Here is a 7500-nt window from a genome sequence, read left to right as displayed (position 1 = left end):
TAGTTGTCTTGGTATAGTCATGTTTCTCACCATGAGACATTGGCAAAAATCATGATGCAATTAACTATGGTGGGAGGCAGAAGGAGAGTACGGCAAACAAGGTGCTGGGTGGATTGTGTATAGGAATGGACAAGATGGAGATTCCAACAACTAATGTCTCATGTCTCATCTACGACCACCCCCGCACACGAAAATGAGATGAGGTGGGGTGATGTTCACGTTATAACATCCTTACCAAACTCCTACTGTCTCCTGTTATTCATGGATTGCCAAATATCGTGAATGCTCCATTACAGATATCTCAGTCTCTATGTGACTATTAGTATGCCAAGTACTGCAAACTATGCAAAGGTGAAGCCATTGAACACAACATTGATCTCGTAAGGATGAACATTTTCATCCACAAAACGGGGGAGTTGACAAAATCCTTCCAGCAAGTGATGTTCTGTATCAGCACTTTGAAAGGAGTGTCTTTCAAGCGAGTATTTGGCCAGAATCAATAAGTCATTGATGTCTTTCCCAATCCAAATAATGCGAATGGAAGAAAGATAATGATAGACTGATTCATATTTTAACCACGCCGCTTGAAGCCAAAGCTGTCTTTCATATTAATCGGATGTTCCGCTTTCCGATGCAAATGCACGAGGCAACATTAAACTGCAGCCTGTTTTGTAAATGTCAATATGCAAATTGAACACCACTCTTATACGAGCTTTGAAATCTTGGCAATTTCTTTCCCTACCTGTACATTATTTCCTTTTAAATCATTGTTACCAACCAATAATTTCATGGTGTCTGTTAAGTCAGGTCCTTAAACAACGTATATTATTTTTAATATGAAAACGTTATTTTAAATTATCTTTTGTTTAATATATTTATGATTTATTAATGATTATTCTCTCAGTCTCTATGTGACTATTAGTATGCCAAGTACTGCAAACTATGCAAAGGTGAAGCCATTGAACACAACATTGATCTCGTAAGGACAAAGACATCAATGACTCATTGCAACATCAGAAATCCAACTTCAAAAGATTGTTGACAAAGTGGTAGTAGATAGTGAATGGAATGGAAGTGAATATCACCAAAACGGAATGCATGGTAATACAGAAAAACCCCGAAAACAACAACACCTGCAATATAACGATTCACGGCGAGCAACTTACCAACGTAGAAAGTTTTAAATACCTAGGTTCAATAGTGACAACAGATGGAAGATGTAACCGAGACATACGAGCAAGAATAACTCAAGCCAAACAGGCCTTCATGGACCTGGGAAACATTTTGAAAAACAAACAGATGTCGTTCGGGATTAGATTCCGAGTCTTGAAGTGCTACGTGTGGCCAATCTTGTTATACGGATGCGAAAGCTGGACTACAAATGCAGAAACACAAAAGAACATTGAAGCTTTTGAAATGTGGTGCTTGAGAAGGATGCAGAGAATATCGTATACTGCACACAAAACGAACGAAGAAGTGCTAAAACAAACATACCAACAAAGGAAACTAATGCCCTTAATAGCGGGTCGACAACTATCCTTTTTCGGACACATAGTAAGGAAAGATAAGAATGAATACCTGGCAAGTTGTGGAAAAATACCTGGTAAACGCGCCCGGGGGAGACAAAGAAAAACACTCATAGACCAACTGAAGGGCTTCACCAACCTAACAATCCAAGAGCTGTTTGAAAAAGCAAGAGACAGGGAGGAATGGAGAGAGATAATTCATGCAGTATCCGAAGCCTGGACCAGGCATGGAACCTAGAAGAAAGAAGAAGAATGATTATTCTGTTTAGAAACCTTTGATGTAGAGGATATCATGCACATACAATCTCCCCTGAATAGATGGAGTATGTCATTAAAAAACTCAGATCTAAGTCTCGTACTAGATTGCATATATTTCACAACGAATAAATGTGACGGTATTAAAGAAAAAAAAGAAACACTTGTAGTATTGGTTGATATTGTCAATGAATTTGACAAATAAATATAATTCAAAGGAATTCACCAGAAAATCAAAAAGACGATGATCTCTTACAGAATGTCAGTCTGGGTCATGAACTCCCTGACAAATTAAAAGGAAGACTCGAGTAGAAACGGGAAGTAGAGGGACTGATAAGCCGTTATTTACAAATCATGTTAATCTCTTTAGTATCTTCCATTTGTTGTCTACTAATATTTTGTTTTGTTAACAGTTTTAGAGGCATTTCACAGGAAGAGACTTGCTTCAGTAAAAATCTGAAAAATTACAATGACTTTTGAATTGAAACAAGATACCTAAGATTTTTGTATTCCGGTTTATAACATATCAACAATATATTTTGTTATTTAGCTGGTATTGATTTCCCAATAGGCTACGAGTATTACAATTAGTTACAAGCTTTAATGGGCGATAACTCCATTGAATATCATATGATTTAGTTGTGTTGTACAAATTATTTTTAACTTATTCAGTTACTCATATTTTTTCTTGAAAGTATTCTTTTATCAACACTTTTCTAGATGTTTCACAAATACACACTTTTTTGTTTGTTTTTGTTTTTGTTTTTTTTTTTTTTTGTTGTTTTTTTTTCTCAAATGTGAAATGTGAAAATGTGAAAAAGGGCGAAAACTCATATGAATTTTGATATAGAGCTAAGAATTTTTGTATAGAGCCTAAAGATACATGACCAATAGACTTCCTTTTACCATTGGAGTTCTATTTTTAGTAACATAATTCAACGGGCGATAATTCCATTAACCATGATCCGATTTATTTCCAATTTGGAAATAATGTTATTCTCTGAATGAGCTGTTATTTGTTCTCTTTACAGGTTATTATAGTCTTAACAGTTTAAGTGATATTCCGGAAAATCGTGTTCTTTTTAGAAAGAGGACGTAAATAAAGGGCAATAACTCCTTGAAATGATGTATGAATTTAATTATTTTTCTTAGGTGATATATTTGGATTCTATTAAAGGTTTTTGGTTACTTGCAAGTTACCAAATTATTGATATTATGGGAATTATGAATTTAACCATAATTTCACTTTGTTTGACCTACATGTGACCCCCGAAAAGTCAGATCCAAGTTCCAATCGGACAAACATGTTATTTTTTGTCTGCTTATTTGGCCTATAAAGAAAGTTAAACTTGAACACGGATCCGAAACGCCAATGGCCTCGGGGACCCTACTAAAATTGTCATTCAAGCAGAAGGAGAAAGATACAAATTATGGTAAATAGAAGTACTAATACCATACCATTTCGTTAGAAAATATATATAATAATCTTACTTGGAGGGAAAGAATAAACGTAGTCTTTCATTTCTGTGTATTTATTAAACTCATTATATTTTTATCGTGCAATAACACATATTCGCAAGCTCGTTGTGTTATTGGGCACGATAAAAATTACTCGTTTAATAAATAAAAATAAATGAAAGAATCGTATATTCTAATCCTGTTTATTTACATATTTGAAGATCCATTTGGTGAATTGGGTCATAGTCAAATCATATTTATTTCTGATAATCAAATCAGAGGCGACATTGTATAGCATACAAATATTAAACGAAATGTCATTATTTCTTTACATTTTATTACAGAAAGCTGCATTTACAGTTTTCTATCAAATTTAAATATATTGAAGGGCTTCTAAAAATGATTTTATTGTTTTAAATATTCAAAACGTCATGGATTGTAACCTAGGTGTACAAATTAACAGGTCTGATAACCGGAACCCAATTTCAGGCCTGATTTAACATTTTTGTAATAGACAAAATTTTGCGTCGATTTGAGAGTATAACAATTTGGGTTATCAGACCTAGAAATAAGTACACGTTGACTGTAAAAATTGGATTACAGAACGCCTTATGGTCTTGATTAACATTACTGTGATGGACATTTTGAGAGTTTTGAGAGTGCTTTTTATTGCAATAGAGCAAGTCGACCGTAGCAATTTGGGTATCCGACCTGTAGGTAAGTACACGGCGACTATAACACTTCTAGTTCTTTTTTTCTTCTAAAGTTGGAAATATATCTAGACGCCTACGTTGTTCTTGACCGCTGTAATGTTTATCACAACTATGGAGAAAAGGGTGTGAACATTGATTTTTTAACAGAGATGAAAAATTATCCGAATTATCTTTTCACAATCTATGTCTATTGCCGAAACTGATATGGATTAAATATGCTATACACACACACACACACACACACACACACACACACACACACACACATATATTAACACGTTTACATACCTATTTTGATATGATTTTAAAACGTCTAGACTACGCCGTTGTCAGGGTGACAGTTTACAAGGCATTCGTTCGCAGTTTAGAACAAAATTGGATTTGAATTCATGACGCGTGATGACTTATAAAATAACAATTAAAGCTTTCGTTTCATTTATTGCTTTACATATTTCAGTTTTACGTTTTTTGGGGGTTTTTTCTAATTGTTATTTGGAGGGCCTTTAGTCCGCGGTATTTCGTGGACATCCGTGATTAGAGTTCGGTCGACTCCGTATGGATAAACTATCTACAAGAGAATACGATTCAATAGTCTGATGTCACGCCGCCTGGCAACGGCGGCCATCTTGGTTCTAAACAAAGAAAATAATTACTTTTTATTTTTCATGCTGGCTAGAACTTTTCATATGACTTGTGATCAGAATGTGTAAAAATCAAAACATGATCAAATTTATGGGGTTTTTTTTTCTTCTGGATACCCTTTATGCTCGCCGGAGAAATATTTCATACGGGCGTCCGCCATTGTTCCGATAGTTTAGGGCCAGTGTTGCTAAGTTACCATGCGTCATTAGGAAGGAAGTGACGTTACGACTATTGAATCCTATTGTGTGAATCTGCCACGATTCTGCTTATTTACTATTTTTGATTTTGTTAGGAATTAGGAATATATATCGCATCATTCAATGTTCGCGGTATCTCCTCACAATTTAAGAAAAACATCCTGATTTACTATTTACTTTCGCGAAAATTATCCAAAAACATGAATGTTGCATCATTGTTAGACTTTTGCTGCTAAAAATAAGCATTTGGTTTTTTGTCCTTCAACAGCAAGTTATAGAAGGAGTGAAATTGACGTCAACCAGTTCTTTGTTATTATTTTTAGACAGCATGTTAGTGATTAGTTTTTACTGAATTATATCAATCAGACAATAAACGTTAAAGGTTACACATAGTTTTGTGTGTTGGTATGTTTAATTTGGTTGGCGGATGGTGTGAGTAGTTACCTAAATGCTTAGGATCAGTTTCATAAAATGGGAATTTTCAGCCGGGAGGTTTGTGTTGGTGATAGTAGAGGAAGGGGATGGGGTTACATTCATTGTTTCACAGTCTCAATATTTGATACTCGATACCCACCTCGCAAAAATTGATTTTCGGTTTTTTTTTAAAGTGCGAAACAAAGTACGGTTCATCAAGGATAGTCTAAGTTGAAATTAAAATTATTTTTTTTTTTACATTTTAAAAATGGAATCAACTTATAGTAGACATCAAGATATGTCCTTCGATTGTCTTTTGTAGAAATCTTCACCGAACGCAGGAGATGCATTATATTGATTCTGTGGATTAGCTAAAAAAAAAACTTTTTTTAAAAACAACTCACAGCCGGATATTACATACCAACAAACAAAACTATGTATTGCCTTGAACAGTTTTGTCTGGTTTAATAGAATTTAGTGAGAATTTATTATAAAAACGGCTTGCTATAAACAATAACAAAGAGCTGAGTGGCGTCAATTTCGTTCCTATTATATTAAAGGCCAGATTCAAATAGAGCCAGGTGAATCCATTACAATACAGTAGTCGGAAAGAGGGCGATAATTATTTGAGGCTGCTTGTTGAAGAAAAAGAAAGCATGACAGGCAAATCGGTCTTCTGACGAATGAATACATGTGGCACCATCGCATCAAAGCGATTTTATGTCGGGATGAACTAGATGATAACAAATATGAAACTTTCGATTAATATTTCTAGTTATAGTGAAGAATGAATACTATTGCTGGCATTGCACAAAACTCCAAGTGTGCATTTTTTATCATTTTATTCCTATAGTCACTTTTTGAGTTTCTGTTCATCCCGACATGATAGGCCACATTTGGTTTTGAAAATGTCAATTTCACTCCAGCAAGGTCAAAAGTCATTTCCGACTTATAAGGTTTTATTGTGAGTATGATTGATTAGATTTCTCTTTTGTTATGAACTGGATAGTGTATTTACCAAAACATAAATTGGGACAATAGGTCAATCTCAGTACTTCCGGAATTACTTGTCGAGGTCATTGTTAGTCCGTATTAGATGTGATTCATAGGATCATCACAAATTGTACTTCTTCCGGAAAGTATTACGTTCGGGGGGTGTTCAGTAACACAGTTATTATCTGGTGGTCGGGGTATTCGTGTGGAAGAGAGTAGCGGAGGTGCTGTCAGTTATTATTTTGATGTTATTTTCATATGATCTTAAACAACAACAAAATACTTAAAAGTGAATACTTAGCAGTTAGAAGCTTTGGACTGACTGTTGAGTGTTGTTAACAGTTTTTTTTAACAACGAACAAAATACTTAAAACAAAGGGTATCGGGCTCAAATCCTTACTTCAGCTAGCAGAAATGAAATGAAAACTTCATGTGATGTTATTTCTAAGCTATAGAAACGCATGCGTCTCTCGTCCTCGCGGAGAGGACTAGAGACGCATGGGCACAACCAACATGACGGTCTCTCTCTAATAACTTTTCTGCCGGTGACGTCACAGACTATGGGTGACGTCCAATCAAGGGACGCTACTCTTCCGCTAATCTCATTCCCTATATATTGCTAAGAATTCTCGTTATAAATTGATGATGGATGTTCTTTCTGCGACTTCCGATATCTTTTTTGTTTATTGTTTAAGGTATACTACCGCATAGCTTAATCTTCCATTGTGTTTAAGTTTAAATTCGGTGTATGAAAGGATCTAAATATAAATTCCCTCTATTCTAATTCATACTATTAAGCATATTTTGCTTCACTCCACGTCAAAACATTTAACGTCGAGAATCTATACACTCTAAACATCTATTTCCGTAAACAATGATATGTTTTGATATGACGCAACACTATTTAATAAAGAATTATTGTTCTTCAAATTATAGTTTTCAATACCTGCTTTTGCATCTTCTTCTTTGAATGATATGTGAAATCTGTCTTAAACTTTTTTTTTGACATTTCACAAATCGTTCGATATAATAAGCATTTATTTGTCTCAGAAAAAAGGATAAGTTGAAACCTTTCAACCTTTATGATAATTCACAATGTTATTTGGTATTCGTGAAATCATTTAGTTCAAATTAAAATAGCATTTTTTTAAAAATTGTAACACATAGTCCTATTGTAATTATATTCGACTATGAAAATAAAGGCAGATAGAAAGATATATGGATCGAGATAGAGAGAGAAAGAGAGAGAGAGAGAGAGAGAGAGAGAGAGAGAGAGAGAGAGAGAGAGAGGGAGGGGGAAGG

This window comes from Berghia stephanieae, chromosome 4 (genome assembly GCF_034508935.2).
Source record: "Berghia stephanieae isolate SIO BIC M18660-M18661 chromosome 4, UCSD_Bste_1.3, whole genome shotgun sequence".
Classification (NCBI taxonomy): Eukaryota; Metazoa; Mollusca; class Gastropoda; order Nudibranchia; family Aeolidiidae; genus Berghia; species Berghia stephanieae.
The sequence above is the reverse complement of the archived record's forward strand: the minus strand, read 5'-3'. Positions refer to the sequence as shown.